Genomic DNA, 16,377 nt, shown 5'->3' on the forward strand with positions numbered 1-16,377 from the left:
GTTCTTAACCTAAAGCACCACTTTAGCTAATGTGGCCTCCCGCTGTCGCCGCGCCACCGGAGCACGATTTCTGTTTTCAACCTGAAGCAAAGTTCTTAACCTGAAGCACTATTTCTGGGTTAGCGGAGTCTGTAACCTGAAGCATATGTAACCTGAGGTACCACTGTACATTTATATCAGACCATTCAATGCAATTAAGTAATGCAATTAAGCTTTTTCTTGGTGCTGTGCTGCTGTCCTCATCTCGCGTCAGCCACATTTGGGCACATTTATACAGGGAAGGGCTAAACAAATCCACGCCATATAACAACACTTCTAAGAGTATTATGTGCTGTCCTGGTTTCAGGGCTGTGGGCTGGCAGGAGCTAGATTAGGGGTAGCGGTGATTTACTACTTTACGGTGTGGCCTGCAGTAATGGACGTGCTTTCTGGGGCAAAGCCGCTCGCGTTACACTCAGCAAATGAGTAACATCTGTTCATCCCACATACAGAGCTGACTCCATCTGGGAGGGCCTGTAATTTTAAGTGCTTTTCCTCTGAACCTGTTCCTAACAGTGGCTGGAAGTCAAAAGACGGGCTTTTGGGATGGGTAATGAGCTAAAACAACAACCCAAAGCAAACTTCCTGCAAGCTGGTAACTGCCCTGAAAAGGGGCAGGTCTCCTCCTCCTCCTCCTCCTCCTCCTCCTCCTCCTCCTCCTCTCACACTGACCAGAGCAGCACCTTTAATTGATGCAGGAAGATCTTGTGTGTCTCCTCTGGCTCATGACACACACAAGCGCACACTGAGTAACTCATGAAGAACGTGCTCACTTCCTCTGTGAGCAAGAGGCTATTCATGCCTCTTTCCTGGTTTCTGCAATGGGAGAACCCTGAGCTGGCCTCTTCCGTCCACTGTCTGCCACATGGCGACAGGCAGCTGCTATTTATTTATTTATTTATTGCAGCGAAGGAGGAGAAGGTAACCTTTGCTGGTTTCTGTGACCTCATAAGGAAAGAAACTAGGACCGTCTTCTCAGAGTGCCCACCTGCTTGGCCACTCACCTTTTCCTTCTTGGAGGTTCCTTAGCAACAACCAAAGCCCACCTCCCTCCTAAGGGCAGGTCCATGCTGCAAGCTTTTCTGCGTGTGTCACTTTAACTGTCATGGCTTCTGGGAACTGCAGTTACTGAAGGTGCAGAAAAGTCTCCTAAGAATGTAAGAGAAGCCTGTTGGATCAGGCCAATGGTCTATCTAGCCCAGAATTCTGTTCTCTCAATGGCCAACCAGGTGCCCCGATGGGAAATCCTCAAGCAGGGCCCAAGCACAAGAACATTCTCCCTCTCTGTGGTTTTTCAGATATTTAGAATGCGGGAGATATTCAGGAACATTTGCTGCTTTGAACTGTAGGGGCAGAGTATAGCCACCATTACTAGCTTCTATGAATTTATCCAACCTTCTTTTAAATCCATCCAAGATGGTGGCCATTGCTGCCTCCAGTGGTGGTGAGTTCCATAGTTTGACAATGCGTTGTGCGAAGAAGTGCCCTCTTTTCTCTGTCCTGCATCTTCCAGCAATGCAAGAGAGGGAGAAAAGCTTTCCTCTAGCCCCGTTCTCCATGCTGTGCATTCATAAACTTCTCTCATGCCTTTTCTCTAACTAGCCTTTGCTCTAGACTGAAAAGTCCCAAAGGCTGCTGCAACCTTTCTTCATAGGGGAGTTGCTCCATCCCCTTGAACATTTCAACTGTCCCTTTCTGAACCCTTTCCCAACTCTACAATATCCTTTGGGAGGTGAGGCTCCTTGGAGTGCCCAGAACCCTCCAGCAAAGGAATGGCTATCGAGCCAGTTTAAGTCTGTGACTGAGCCATGCCCTTGGAATGACCTGGCTCTTCCTGCATATAATTATGGCATAAGAGGATGTGCTGGAAATGAGAAGCTGATGGCAGCACAGATTTGAGCCAATCACACCTCTCTCTTCCTCACCTTTGGTGCCTCCTCCTGCCCACAATGGGCACCTGCTGTTGCCCAGGCTCAGTTTCCTTAAGACTCTGTCTGGAAAGAGAGATAACTGTCTGCTTATCTGGTCACCATCCATGCGGTTTGCTGAAAGATCAGCTATAAAAATGCAGTAATATGTTCTACTTGTAGCAGTAAATCAAGCTAGTTTTACTTTGCCAGTGCATTAAGGTTTGGTTTTAATTTTAATTTTAATTTTTTTTATTTTTTTGCAATCTAAAAATGAAATTCTTCTTGCAAACGATACATGGAGAAAAATGCTGTTTGGCATGCCAGCCCCAAATAAGAGGAAGTTCTCTTGAAACAGCTTTTCAAGGATGGGGTGTGTGTGCGTGTACTTGTGAAGACAAGGTTGCTGTTCATTAACGGAATAATCTCCCTGCCGCATTTATGCTGGGTTGCAGATACACCAGCATGGCTGGTACTTACGAGAGTTCCCAGGAGGACCACTTAGCCAGCTTAATTCAGGAAACAGGATTTCCCATTTAAGACATTTTAAGGGCAGGTGCTGATCTGTAACATACAAAGCAGAGCATTGTGGGGGTGGACGGATGCTGATTGCAAAGCAAAAAGCGTCCCAAAAGCAAAGGGCTTATTCCCACATCAAGGTTCCTTCGTCTCAGTCAGCTGTCGAAAATATTAGGCTTCTGTCTTCCTTTGGCAGCTGCGTTTCACCCACCACTTGGTTGTTCCCAGCTCTCTACACAAGCACGTGGGGTGTTCTCAGGAGCTGCCAGAATCAAAAAGCCACCGGGGTTAGTGTCATGGGAGGCTTAGAGGACACAGTCATGCTCCCACAAGGCTAAACAAAAACTTAGCTGGGCCCCTCCAGATAGCTTTTTCATTGTGCATTCATGATGGTTTGTTTTCTTGATACTTATATGCCTTCCTACTTCCACGACGGGGTGAGCTCCTGTTGCTCGGTCCCTGCTCCTGCCAACCTTGCAGTTCGAAAGCACCTCAAAGTGCAAGCAGATAAATAGGTACCGCTCCAGCGGGAAGGTAAACGGCGTTTCCATGCACTGCTCTGGTTCGCCAGAAGCGGCTTACTCATGCTGGCCACATGACCCGGAAGCTGTACGCCGGCTCCCTCGGCCAATAAAGCGAGATGAGCACCGCAACCCCAGAGTCGGTCACGACTGGACCTAATGGTCAGGGGTCCCTTTACCTTTTACCTTACTTTCAATATTGCTTGAGCCTGCACATGGGTACCCATCCACCTGGTATAAGCCCACTAATTGCATCCATGACCCTGGCAAGGGCTGCAGAGTTCACCCACCAGTCTAGAGAGGCCTCTTGTCCAATGCAACTCGCCGCTGCCTGTGGAACTGAGCAGGGTTGAGTTGCATCGTGACGCATCCCCTTCTCAGCGATCAGCCAGGCTCTCCCATCCTGTCCTGTCCATGTCCCGCCCTTGGTGGGACCCTGCCTTGCCTCCTGAGCAGCAGCACAGCTTCGAATGTGGCCACACACACACTGAGGGGGGTGACATTCGGCATGCTGCCTGCGACTCCAAAACCTACCCCGAGCCATCGGGGGAAGGCAAGGAGCTGGACTGCTTTGCCAATGGCCTTTCCTCCTTCATTCTGACAGCTTGGGGGAGACTTGGGAGTTGCAAGTGGGTGGCACGCCATTGCCGCCCATGCTCCCGGGCTGCTGGAGGAGGGCAGGGATTTCTTTGATGGGGGCGTGGAGGGAGGAAGAGGGAGAAGGTGGGATCTACATTGGATAGCTGCCTGTGTGGCTTTCTTTGACGGGGGTGGGGAGTGGAGGGAAGGAGGGGAAATTTCAATTTGGGCGTGAGAAAATTTTTTTCGCACCAGGTACCACCTGACCTTGCTATGCCACTTCTCTTCTCTCTCTGAAACAAGAGCCAAAAAGCAACAGGAAACTTCTGACTCCATCCAGACACAACCAAGTCCAGCCTGGTGCTGCCTGTTGAGCAGCAGGTGAGACGGTGGTGGCTGCTGCCAGCCTGACCAGTTAGCTTTGGCATAGTCTCTAGCAGATGAACTAGGCTTTTCCAGCACTGCTTGTGCCATTGGCAGCTGCGTCTTCTCAAGGAGAGAAAACTCTGTTGCTGGTTTCTGTTAACTCATCCCTCTCCAGCCTTCTTGACCGAATATGACCAGGGTGTCCCGCTTTTCCTTTCCACAAAAGCTGGAGTCCACCTTGTTTTTTCTCTCTGCCTGGTTATGAATTCTCTCTCTTTCCCCTAGCTAGCTCTAAATATCAACCCCACTCTTTGTAAAGCCTCTCTCAGCTTGGGAACTTGCAGCAGCAACTTTGTCCACATCAGACCACTTGGGGAGGAGCTGCTTCTTTCCCTCTAAGGTTGGAATTCACATTTTATAGCCTCTATTTCTTTTATCATTTCATTACTGTAAATTGTCTTGGTGCCTTGGTAGAACATCAATCAACATAGTAAATGAATAATGGTTGTCCTGATTTGCCCCCCGCCCCCAGCAATTCAGTTGATGTGGACCCACAAGTTAAAAGAGCACTAGCTGGTTATTCTGTGTCAATTTCTTTTCAGTCTGTATCTCACAGTGTGCTTGATGGCAGTGAGGGCTAGTGTTTAGGTGGCCAAAGTTGTAAAATGGCTGGAAGGAATGGAATTCACCTGCCATTATGAGAAACAAGACAGGGCCAAAGAAAACCTAATGTTTATGCCTGATATTTACATTTTCTTTGCCTTGTTAGGACTTTGTGATTTTAAAACTCGGTTTCTGGCACCATACTGTGGAAGACTGGGAGGCTGTATTGTCAGCCAGAAAGCTAGACAAGAACTTCATTGTCTCCCTGAAGAAAGATGAGGAAGCTCCACCCAGATCAACAAAGTCCGGTACTGCCACTTAGCAACTAGCCCACAATCTCAGCCGTGTAACCTAAGCCACACAGGTTAAGCAAACACCTGCTAGCCCCCAGAGCACATGAAAGGAACATCTTTATTTATGAGCAGTAAAAAAGAAAAAAAGAAAAGAAAAGCCTAGCGAAAAGGTCGTAATCTTTGTACCACCATCACACCCCTGTCTGGCTACCACAAACATTCTGGGGCCTTCTTCTCCACTGTTGGCAGCCTGGCTGTAGAATTTCCTCCCCCTGAGGCATGGCTGGGACTCCCCTGGGCTCTTTCAGGAGGAAGAGCGAGATATTACTGGGAAATTGAACAAAGCAGTGCTGTCACTCATTAGTTTTGGGCACCAGTCGCAAGCATCCCTCTTCCGACCCTTTCTGGGGATGGAGAAGAAGAAGAAGAAGAAGAAGAAGAAGAAGAAGAAGAAGAATAACAATAATAATTTATTATTTATACCCACCCATCTGGTTGGGTTTCCCCAGCCACTCTGGGCAGCTTCCAACAGAATATTAAAATACAATAACCTTTTAAACATTAAAAGCTTCCCTAAACAGGGCTGCCTTCAGATCTCTTCTAAAAGTCTGGTAGTTGTTGTTCTCTTTGACATCTGATGGGAGGGCGTTCCACAGGGCGGGCGCCACTACCGAGAAGGCCCTCTTGCCTGGTTACCTGTAACTTGGCTTCTCGCAGCGAGGGAACCGCCAGAAGCCCCTTGGCACTGGGCCTCAGTGTCCGGGCAGAACGATGGGGGTGTTGCACAAGGAGCCACCCAGATCCCCCTTGTGTGTGTGTTTTGAGAAGGAACTGGTGGGACGAATTCTATATTGTTAGGCTGGTGTTAAGGTTTTTATTTTTAATTTTCTGGTGTGTTTTTATTTGTGTGAATCGCTGGGATAGAAATGGGGCAAGCAAATGAATGAAAGCTTCCCCTTTGGTATCCTTGGAGGCTAGTCTAGCAAAGCAGTTTCCATGAGTGAAATGTAAAAGCTGACTCCAAAGCCCAGAATGGCAGGAGCACCTACTTCCTTGTATGGATGGGGAACGAGCTGACCTGTGCCACTGTGCAGGGGGCATTCTGCCTCCTCTCTTCGGTCCCTGGGCTGTTGTTCAATGGGCCCCCCGTTGGGACTTTGGCAGGGCCCCCCAGAGATGCCCCCAAACCTGGCAGGCTGCTCTGCCCATGGCCTGCATCTACCATGGCTCTGGCTGGAAGTCACTTGATGACCGGCAGTCCCCTCCTTCAGCAGCAGCATAGCACATAAAGAGCCTGACGCATCAGTCGAAAGCATCTAGTTCAGCATCTTGTTCTCACAGTGTCCCACCAGATGTCCAAAAGGGAGACCCGCAAGCCACACCCCATCACAACAGCACTCCCCCTCCCTGTGGTTTCCAACTGGTATTCAGAAGCATTACTGCCTCAGTTCTCAGCCAGTGTGGTGTGGTGGTTAAGAGCAGTAGTCTTGTAATCTGGTGAACCGGGTTCGCTTCTCCGCTCCTCCACATGCAGCTGCTGGGTGACCTTGGCCTAGTCACATTTCTCTGAAGTCTCTCAGCCTCACTCACCTCACAGAGTGTTTGTTGTGGGGGAGGAAGGGAAAGGAGAATGTTAGCAGCTTTGAGACTCCTTCGGGGAGTGATAAAGCGGGATATCAAATCCAATATCATCATCATCTGTGGCTCCTGGAAGCTGTCAGCCTGAGACAGAGGCCCCACGCCTGAGACGAGCCGGCTAAACCAGGTGAGGGTACCCAGTGGGTCTCGAACCTTTGGTGAGTTAGGGACTTCCCCTGCATGTGATCACAGGCTGCTGCCAGCGGTCAAGAAGGAGGTTTCTGCATGTGCTTTAGAAGGAAGTGAGAGGCAGGTGAAGCTCATCAGCCTGGGGAGGTAGCTCATTTAGGAGAAGGAAAACTCTGGTCCTAAGCCTCTGCTGCCTTGAGGGATATCTTTGGGAGAAGGAATGGCTAAACCCTACACAGATTTGGAGTGGAGTCTCTAAGATGGTTGGATGCATGCTTCCTTCCAGCAACTCCTGCAGCCAAGCTGGTGCCAAACGTCTCGCTCTCCTTCCCTTTGGACTACATCAGCGAGGCCAAGAGGGTGGGGTGGGGTGGGGTCTTCTAAGCAGCCCAGGACCTCCACACACATTGCCCAGGCTTGCACCCCAAAGAGGTTACGGTACTTCCTTGCTACTAACATTTGACTTCACCTCTGGAGGCGCACTCCATTGCCTCTCCAGACAAATGCAAACAACTGCCTCGGACTGCGGAGGCCGAGCGTAGCCATCTTGGCTAGCAGGAGCCAGCCACCGTGTCTAGTAGCCATGTACAGCCCTCTCTTCCATGAATGTGCCTGATCCTCCTCTTTTCAAGCAGCAGCGCCCCGCGTCTTTTCCCGCTGGCAGGTCGAGCCAGCCAGTTCCAGGCGCAGACGCCGCTGCCTGCTGGCTGGAGCCGGGGCGCTGGGGATGCTGATGCTGCGGCTGTTCCCCGAGAGGCGCCTGCGCTCCGGCTGCAATTTCCTTGATACGCATCGGCGGCGGCGGCACTGCTCCTCCGTCTGTTGCGAGGCGGAGGCGTCTCCGCTCAGCTTCTCGCGGCCATCCCTCGCTCGGCTTTGCCCTCGGCGGCCTGATCCCGTGCGATTGTCGCGGGTTAGGACGGAGGCGGAGGGAAGATCTGCACCCACGCCGACTAACTGATCAAAGCGCATCCTCCATCCCGTTTTAAAGTGGGAGAAGTTGGCTCTGAGCTTAGCAGGGAGAGGGCGACTCAGAAACACAAGAAAACGAGGCTTCCATTAAAAACGATCTGCTCACCCACCCAGGTCATGCCAATGATGGGGAGCTGCCTGTGTTGTGCCCCCTTCACATGTTGCTATCACCCCACCCAGCTCCCATCAGCCTCCCGCAGCTTGGCATGAGCATAATGGGGGAGTAAAGTAAAGGTAAAGGGACTCCTGACCATTAGGTCCAGTTGTGGCCGACTCTGGGGTTGCGGCGCTCATCTCGCTTTATTGGCCGAGGGAACCGGTGTACAACTTCCGGGTCATGTGGCCAACATGACTAAACCGCTTCTGGCGAACCAGAGCAGCGCATGGAAACGCCGTTTACCTTCCCGCCAGAGTGGTACCTATTTATCTACTTGCACTGACGTGTTTTTGAACTGCTAGGTTGGCAGGAGCAGGGACCGAGCAACGGGAGCTCACCCCGTCGCGGGGATTCGAACCGCCGACGTTCTGATCTGCAAGTCCTAGGCTCTGTGGTTTAACACACAGCGCCACCCGTGTCCCTTAATGGGGGAGTAGCTGCCCCCTAAAATCAAGCAAAAACAAACAAACAAAGCTAACTGACCAATTACGTCACTGGTAACTCGGTTCTGTGCCCCCCCCCCAACATAAAGCCTGCCCTTCCTAAAATAAATCTTGACTACGCCCATGCAGCCTGGCTAGCCTTCTGTGATGATGCTGGGAGATGGAATCCTGCAACATCTGGAGGGTATACAGATGTTCCTAGCTGCTGCTTGATGCTGAGCACATCTCAGCACCCGTCCCACCCCCACCCCATCCCCCCATCAGCCCCTTGTCTCCCTGGCATTGAGGCTGCCTGTTTCTTTGCACATCAGCATAAACTGGATTGCTGGTAGTACATGTCAAAAGGATCTAAGGGTCTTAGCAGACCATGAGCTTAACATGAGTCAACAGCGTGATTCAGCAGGGAAAAGAAGGCTATTCTAGACTGCATCAAGAGAGGGACAGTTTCCCAATCAAGGGAAGTAATAGGCCTGTTCTGTTCTGCCTTGCTCAGACAACACCTGGAGTGCTGCTGGCACCATTCTGGGCGGCACCATTTAAGATGGATATGGACAAGTTGGAATGTGGGCAGAGGTGGGTGACCAAGATGACCAAGGGTCTGGAAACTACTTGGTCGGTTGTGCAAAAATGTGGCATGCCCACATCCGAAGCTCCTCTCAGCTTATTACACAACCATGAGTCACTGATGAAGTGAGCATAACTGTTCGGAAAGTATTAGCAACAAGGTCAGGAGGATCAAAGCATTGAGAAGGTATAACCCACATTTCAGGTCTTTGAGATGTTTCCAGAAAGTATTCAGGTCATATGTTATCTGCCTCCCACCTACCCCCCTCAACTTCCCAAGTATCGGCTGAGGCAAGCTGGAAATAGATGTGCTTTGGAAACCCAAAAATATATCGCACTGAGTCACATTTGGTGAATCAAGGTATGCAAAGTAGTATTTGGATTTCTCCCCCCTGAACAATGCTCGGAAATGCATTGGCTCAGGAATCCAACTCTTTCCCTCCTTATTCCTCTCTTTCCTCCCTCCCTCTCTCCTCTGTCAATCTGCAGCATGGAAGCCCTTTGGGGCAGAGACTTGTTTGGTTTTTCTCATGTTATTTGAAGTCAATGGATGGTGTTCTTGCTGTTCTGAACAGCACCCACCACTCTGAACCTGATCCAGCCCCTGTGCTAAGGAGGCCCAGCAAGGGATTCCCAGGCAGAATTGCTGCACCTGCAAAGGGCCCCAAGATTCTCTGGTTGTTCCTCTGGGGTGACTCCCCAGCAATGATGCCGTTGATACAAGATCCCAGGAGATCTTTCCTTTGTCTTCATTTCTTTGTCAGATCATCCACTTGCAATATCCCAATAGCCACGCTACATTCCTCCATGCAGCCTCTTCGTGTGCCATATCTATGCTTTCAGATTCTTTACGGGAAAATTGCCCACCAGTAACACACAGCCAAAGGGTCCACTGACAAGGGCAGCTGCTCTGCTGCCTCAGGCGGACAACAGAAAAACCACCTGGCTGGAAGCAAGAGGAAGCCTGGAACTTGGCCGCCTCCAAGGGGAAGCCGGCCGGACATCTGTCTCTGCTTCTTCTCCCACACATTTACAAATGTTCTGCAAGCCTATCGTTTGCTTCCTAGGGAGAGAAAATCCATCACACTCACAAGGAGCTGAAACGAACTTAACCATTTTAACAGGTTGCTTCTTACAGAGGCCTTTTCCCATCTCTCAGCATTTTTATGTGTCAGAAATCGTGCTGGTGGGGGGGGGGAAATCTGTGTCTGTAAGGGATGGCGGTCATAGGGATGCTTCATGTTTTACGTCTTTCATGTCGGCCTTCCCCAACTGTGTGCCCTCCAGATGTTTAGGACAACAGCTGCCACCAGCCCCAGATGCCATGGCAGTTTTGGGAAGGAATAAGAGCCTCTTACTTTTAGGGCTGATGAGAGCTGTTGTTGTCCAAAACATCTAGAAGGCATAAAATTGGCTGTTTTACGGCATTTCTTGTATCGCCTCTTATCATAGAATCATAGAACTGCAGAGTTGGAAGGGACCTTGAGGATCATCTAGGGTTTCCCAAACGTGGGTCTCCAGCTGCGTTTAGCCTACAACTCCCATCATCCCTAGCTAGTAGGACCAGTCGTCAGGGATGATAGGGGTTGTAGTCCAAAAACAGCTGGAGACTCAAGTTTGGGATACTAGTCCAATCCCCCTGCAATGCAGGAATATATGCAGCTGCCCCATTTGGGGATCAAACCTGCAACCTTGGTGTTATCAGCACCATGCTCTAACCAGCTGAGCTATCCAGTTGGTTATTATAATAATCCTCTTCATTTTAACTGCCTTCTCTCCTTGGAGCTATAACTGAAAGGTGGTGTGAAAATAAACAATGTTAATAAAAGAAAGAGATTCATGCTAAAATATGCTTGCTTCTTTGGCAGCGGATGATGGATTTATAAGCATTGATTTTGTACTTCCCTTTAGTGCGACATTTCAGGGGCAGCCTTTAGCAGAAGCTGCTTCCTGTTGAAAGGAACATATTGGACACTCAGGGTGTTTTCTTAACATTGGTTTATTTATGAATATATGCACTCTGAGTGGAAGTGGGTGAGAAGCAGACACAGTGACTGGGAGTCCTCGTTTTGAAAGAATACCAGTCCCTAAAAGGAACAGCAGGCCCTTTCAGCAGCTGCCCCAAAGTGTGTTTTGCCACTCGTCTGCAAAACCACAAATCCAAGTGCCAGGTGGTGTGAGGAGCATGGAAATCCAGGGACCGTATCTTTCAGCAATCAAATGCCTCAGTAAACAGGGACGTTTTGAAATTCCTCCTAAAAGTGTCACAACTAATGGACATGAAACAGTTACTGCAACAATCAATAAAAGCAACCCATCAATCAAAATAAAGTGGTGTATTAGAAATCACAGATTAACACACACACACACACACACACACACACACACACACAACAAACACAAACACAATAAATAGGCAGAGTATTCTTTTAAAATGACTTCTGCTGAAATGGAAAGGTCTTTTTCATCAAGCACCTGCAGTTCAACAGGGAAGGGGCCTGTCTGATCTTAGCTGGTCCACAGTACTGAACAAATAGCTCTTGTCAGATATGAGCGCTAAAAGAGAGCTCATCCGCACCCAACTTTTGCCCTGTGTTTTCTAGGCACAGGCCTCTGCTTTAAAGCTCTGTGTCTGAGAACTCCCTGCCCCCTACTTTCCCCAGGAAAACTTGCCTCTTTGCCACTGAATCGGAACCAATGGCAATTCGTATTTTCCATGGATTGCCATCTGTTCCGATTCAGCACTAAAGAGCAGGTTTCTGTGCGGAAATTGCCAGGGCAAAAAGGTGGGGAAAGTGCTTGGACAGAGCGTTTTAAAGCATGGGCCTGTGCCAGGTAACGCGACATGAAAAGAAGTCTGGATGAGATTGAGAGGCAGGAGCGGAGTCGCATTGCTAGTACAGGTCACCCATTAGGTTGACCAAGTTGGATTTAGTTCCAAAATCAAGCCTGAACCCAGATTGAAATGAATCTGCTCTGCCACTGCTCTCCACCAACTCCACCAAGAACAGGGTATTTGTGACCAGGTGGCAGTTGTTAACAGCTGCAAGATCCAAGGTGGGCTTCTGCAGGAGTGCATACACTACCACCTGTTTAAGGGCAGGGGACTCACTTCATCACATGTTCACCACACTCTGGACCCACCCAGCCAATTGCCCCCTGTCCCCTAGACTGCCATTCGCCAGCCAGGATGGACAGGAATCAAGACAGCAAGGAGGTAGTCACTGGAGCAAGATGGCTGGAGCATATTACACCAATCCTGGGCCCATCACCTCCTGGCAAATAGAAGGGGAAGAAATGGAGGCAGTAGAGATTTTACTTTCTTGGGCTCCATGATCACTGCAGATGGTGACAGCAGTAACAAAATCAAAAGATGCCTGCTTCTTAGGAGAAAAGTGATGACAAACCTAGACAGCATCTTAAAAAGCAGAGACATCACCTTGCCAACAAAGGTCATAGTTTTAAAGCCATAGTTTTCCCAGTAGTGATGTATGGAAGTGAGAGCTGGACCATAAAGAAGGCTGATCGCCGAAGAATTGATGCTTTTGAATTATGGTGCTGGAGGAGACTGTTGAGAGTCCCATGGAATTCAAGAAGATCAAACCTCTCCATTCTTAAGGAAATCAGCTCTGAGTGCTCACTGGAAGGATCCTCAGATCCTGAAGCTGAGGCTCCAATACTTTGGCCACCTCATGAGAAGAGAAGACTCCCTGGAAAAGACCCTGATGTTGGGAAAGATGGAGGGCACAAGGAGAAGGGGATGACAGAGGACGAGATGGTTAGGTAGTGTTCTCGAAGCTACCAGCATGAGTTTGACCAAACTGTGGGAGGCAGTGGAAGACAGGAGTGCCTGGCATGCTCTGGTCCATGGGGTCACGAAGAGTCGGACACGACTAAACGACTAAACAACAACACCAACCCTGGTCTAACTGCACTGGCTACCAATTAGTTTCCGGGCCCAATTCAAAGTGCTGGTTTTGACCTATAAAGCCTTAAATGTCTCAGGACCGCAGTACCTCAAGGACCGCCTCTTCCCATATGAACCTACCCGGACCCTGAGATCATTTTCTGAGGCTCTCCTTCGTGTGCCTCCTCCTCGAGATGTCCGGAGGGTGGCAACACAAGAACGGGCTTCTCTGTAGTGGCTCCCCATCTGTGGAATGCTCTCTCCATTATACACCAGGCAAAAACGTTCCTTTTTAACCAAGCCTTTGGTGGATCTTATTGACATCCAACACCCTTTTAGAATGTGGCTTTTGGGGGGGGGGGTTGCTGGGTTATTGCATTTGGTTTGATTTTATTTTATTGCATTTGGTTTGATTTGGTTTGATTTTATATGTTGTGGTCCTGTTGTGAACTGCCCTGAGACCTCCATGTATAGGATGGTGTATAAGTTGAAATAATAATAATAATAATAATAATAATAATAATAATAATAATAATGGTCCCATCATTGCAAGTGCCCTGTTCACATCACCAAGCTGCATGAACTGAAATCGATCCCATCAAGTACGTGAAGGTGCTACTTTAGACATTGGGTCTGCAAGTCCTGCATCACCCAGGGTGCTGCAGACTGGAGCAACTTTCTCCTGGAAGTGCTGCAGAAATCGCTCACAGATGGCTGCCAATGCAGTCTCATTGGTTTCTCATTGATTATTTTTTTAAAATATTATTTTGTTCAGTGCTTTTTTCTGGGGGCTACTGAATGGTATGCAGTACCAGCACCTTTTTCCCCCTAGAAGAAAAGCACTGATTTTCAACTGTTTAATTTTGTAAGCTTCCCCGAGAAGAGAAATACTGAAGGGCAGGATATAATTCTCTTAAACAAACAAAGATAGGAAGGTAAACAGAGCAACTAGCCGTGCTGTTTGACTTTTAAGCACACAGAGTTTTCAGCTGGCTATGGTGGAGTGGGAACATGGCATCCAGGTCTGTTTCTGGAAGGATGTGATGGATTCATCCTCAGCTGTCAAGAGAGCGGATGGGAAAGGGATTCTGAACCCAGTGCTGCACTTTGTCCCTTTCTGACACATTCCCAGACTATTTCCTCTCCTTGTAGATAACGCTGGGAGGTTCCTTGCCACAGTTGAGCAGAGGCAGGAGATGTTAAATCCAGCATCCACCTCTGTGACTCTGGAGAGCCTCAGCCGCAGACAGAAGGTTCCCTTGCGAAGCCAAAGGGTCCATAATTCATCCCAACAACCAGGGGCTTCTTGGCCCTGCTCTGCTGCATCCTGTCTCCGAGGCACCAGAGGACATGGAGGCAAGATGCTCCCGGGTCCTGCGGCTGCCGGACTGGCAGCATTTACAGATGTCTGGCTGCCGAAACAGATCTTGTCGAGGGGCTTCCCTCGCCCCTGAACATTTTTGAATTGCACGAGACATATTTCATTTCTTTCGTCGTGCAGCCAGCCTCTGGAAAAACGAAGTCGTTAAAAACCAAATGTACTTTTCCCCCTGTGGCCGAAGGAGAACCAGACTCTCTGAACCGCGAGAGATGTTTCTTGTTGGGAGGTTTAGGAGGGAAACAGCAGACTCCAGGAATACAAGAGCAGATCTGTTTATGGACAAGGGAGAGAGTCAGACCCTGACTCCTGTGCTGCTGAAACTGCGGCAAGGAACAAGGGGGCAGGAAGGAGAAGGTGGCCCATCATTTGTGGCCAAAGCATAATCTCCAATGTGCCCAGTCCAGGGAGGAATCTAGACATGGAACCCTTGGTAGAATCTATGGGAATGTCAAGAGTAATTTATCACTGAGAACGTACAAAATGACCCTGAGAATGAATGAAATCAGGGAGGAATCCAAAAGTGGATCTAGCCTTAATTGTTTCTATGTTTTGTTCAGATCATATCTTGTTCACCGATTTGATGGCTTGTGAAGAGGTCTATGAATTTAGTTCATCCTCATCATCTAGACTAGTTGGCATCCGTCTTTTCTTGGGATATTATGGAGGAGTGGGCCATTGGAGTGAAGTCAAACCATTGGAAGGTTGCAGCCAGGGATGCCAACTTGAATAAAATATGGGGGGGGGGGGAGGCAGGTAAGCACCGCCCCACATAATTGATCACATGATGTGGTGCACACACACCATTTGAATGGCAATGCCCATCATTAGGGGAGGGGCTGATCCCCTAAAATATTTTATTGGGGGGGTGCGAAGACCCTTCGGCCCCTTGGAGTTGGCTCCTAAGGTTGCAGCACCTGCTGTGGCTGTAGAGACCGATACGGGAGAGACAGGTTATGTTGCAGCTGGGGGCGTCCGGTTGTGCTGCTATAGATGCAGATCATCTGGACTGCTGTAATGCACTCTACACGGGACTGCCTTTAAAGATAGCGTGGAGACTTCAGCTGGTGCAGAACATGGCTGCTCAGGTGCTTGCCGGAACTGTGTGCACAGGAACTGTCACACCAATACTGTTCCAGTTGTGCTGCTTACCAGTGGACTTCCAGGCCCTATTAAATTGCAGGTTTGACTTTGAAGGCCAGAAGCAGCTTGAGGCTGGGTTATCTGAACTGTTTGCATCATAGGGGCTGAGGCAGTTTTGGCCCTCTGAATGTATTTTTTGGAGAGGTAAGGCCCCCTTGTTGTTCAGCGGGCATTCATCTCCAGCCCTCTGGCACCTTATAACACCAGGATTTTGCACGATGTTTTGTGTGTATGTGTGTGTGTGTGATGTTGCACCGGGCTCCCCCAGTCCTCTGGAGAAGCTGGCGCCTCTGGTCTGCATCCCTACCTGGACACACGCAGATGCACCTCAGAGGTTCTGCTTGTCTTTCGCATCTGCAGATATTGCTGGAGTAGAACTCCAAAACTCACCCCTGACCATTAGCCATGCTGGCTGGGGGCTGCTGGGAACTGAAGTCCGGCATCATAGGAAGAGCTGCAGGTTCCCCGCTGAGGCTGTGCTGCTGTTGTTGTGCCAAGAATGCAGCTGAATGGGTACTAAGGAGAGAGACTCATGCAACGTACCTACTTCATCTAGCCTGGTCTTAAGTGATGCAAGCCTGGTTGGCCTTCTGGACAGCAGTAGGCTATATCCCAGAGCCAAACTCTGAGGCTATGGCCTCAAGCACTAGATCAGTGTTTCCCAAACTTGGGTCTCCAGCTGTTTTTGGACCACAGCTCCCATCATTCGCAGGAACAGTGGTCAGGGATGATGAGTAGTCCAAAAACAGCAGCAAACTCAAGTCGTGAAACACTGCTCTAAAGCCTATGGTGGCTCCATGTGACTGGCTGTGGGATCGCAGCAACAAAACCATCAGCCTACCTAGAAGGATTGGCCCTGAGAGAGTCTGGCTGGCCTCAGAGAGTGCTAAGGCATGTCTTGTTCTCCCTTGGTGAGAGAAGGGAGGCCGACCAGGGCCAGGCCGGAGGAACTGAAGGAGTTAACTGAAGGCAGCTGCAACAGCAGCACCTGTGATGTGTGGCTTACACAACCTCCACACAGGAGGCCCCTGGCCAGGAAATCCTGTATTTCAGGTTGGGCTAGACTAAAAAAGAAGGCTGTCAAGGATATTTTCCCTCTGTCTGCTCAACTTCCCTCCCTTAAAAAACGTCTCTTGCGAAATCTGTGTGTTTGTGTAAAATAGAAGACTCCCCAAAGCCCTCACGCTTTCACCTTCAGGGCTGGCAGCCCAAGACATTT

The sequence above is a fragment of the Podarcis pityusensis genome, assembly GCF_964106645.2.
Source record: "Podarcis pityusensis genome assembly, chromosome: 8".
In the NCBI taxonomy this organism is placed as follows: domain Eukaryota; kingdom Metazoa; phylum Chordata; class Lepidosauria; order Squamata; family Lacertidae; genus Podarcis; species Podarcis pityusensis.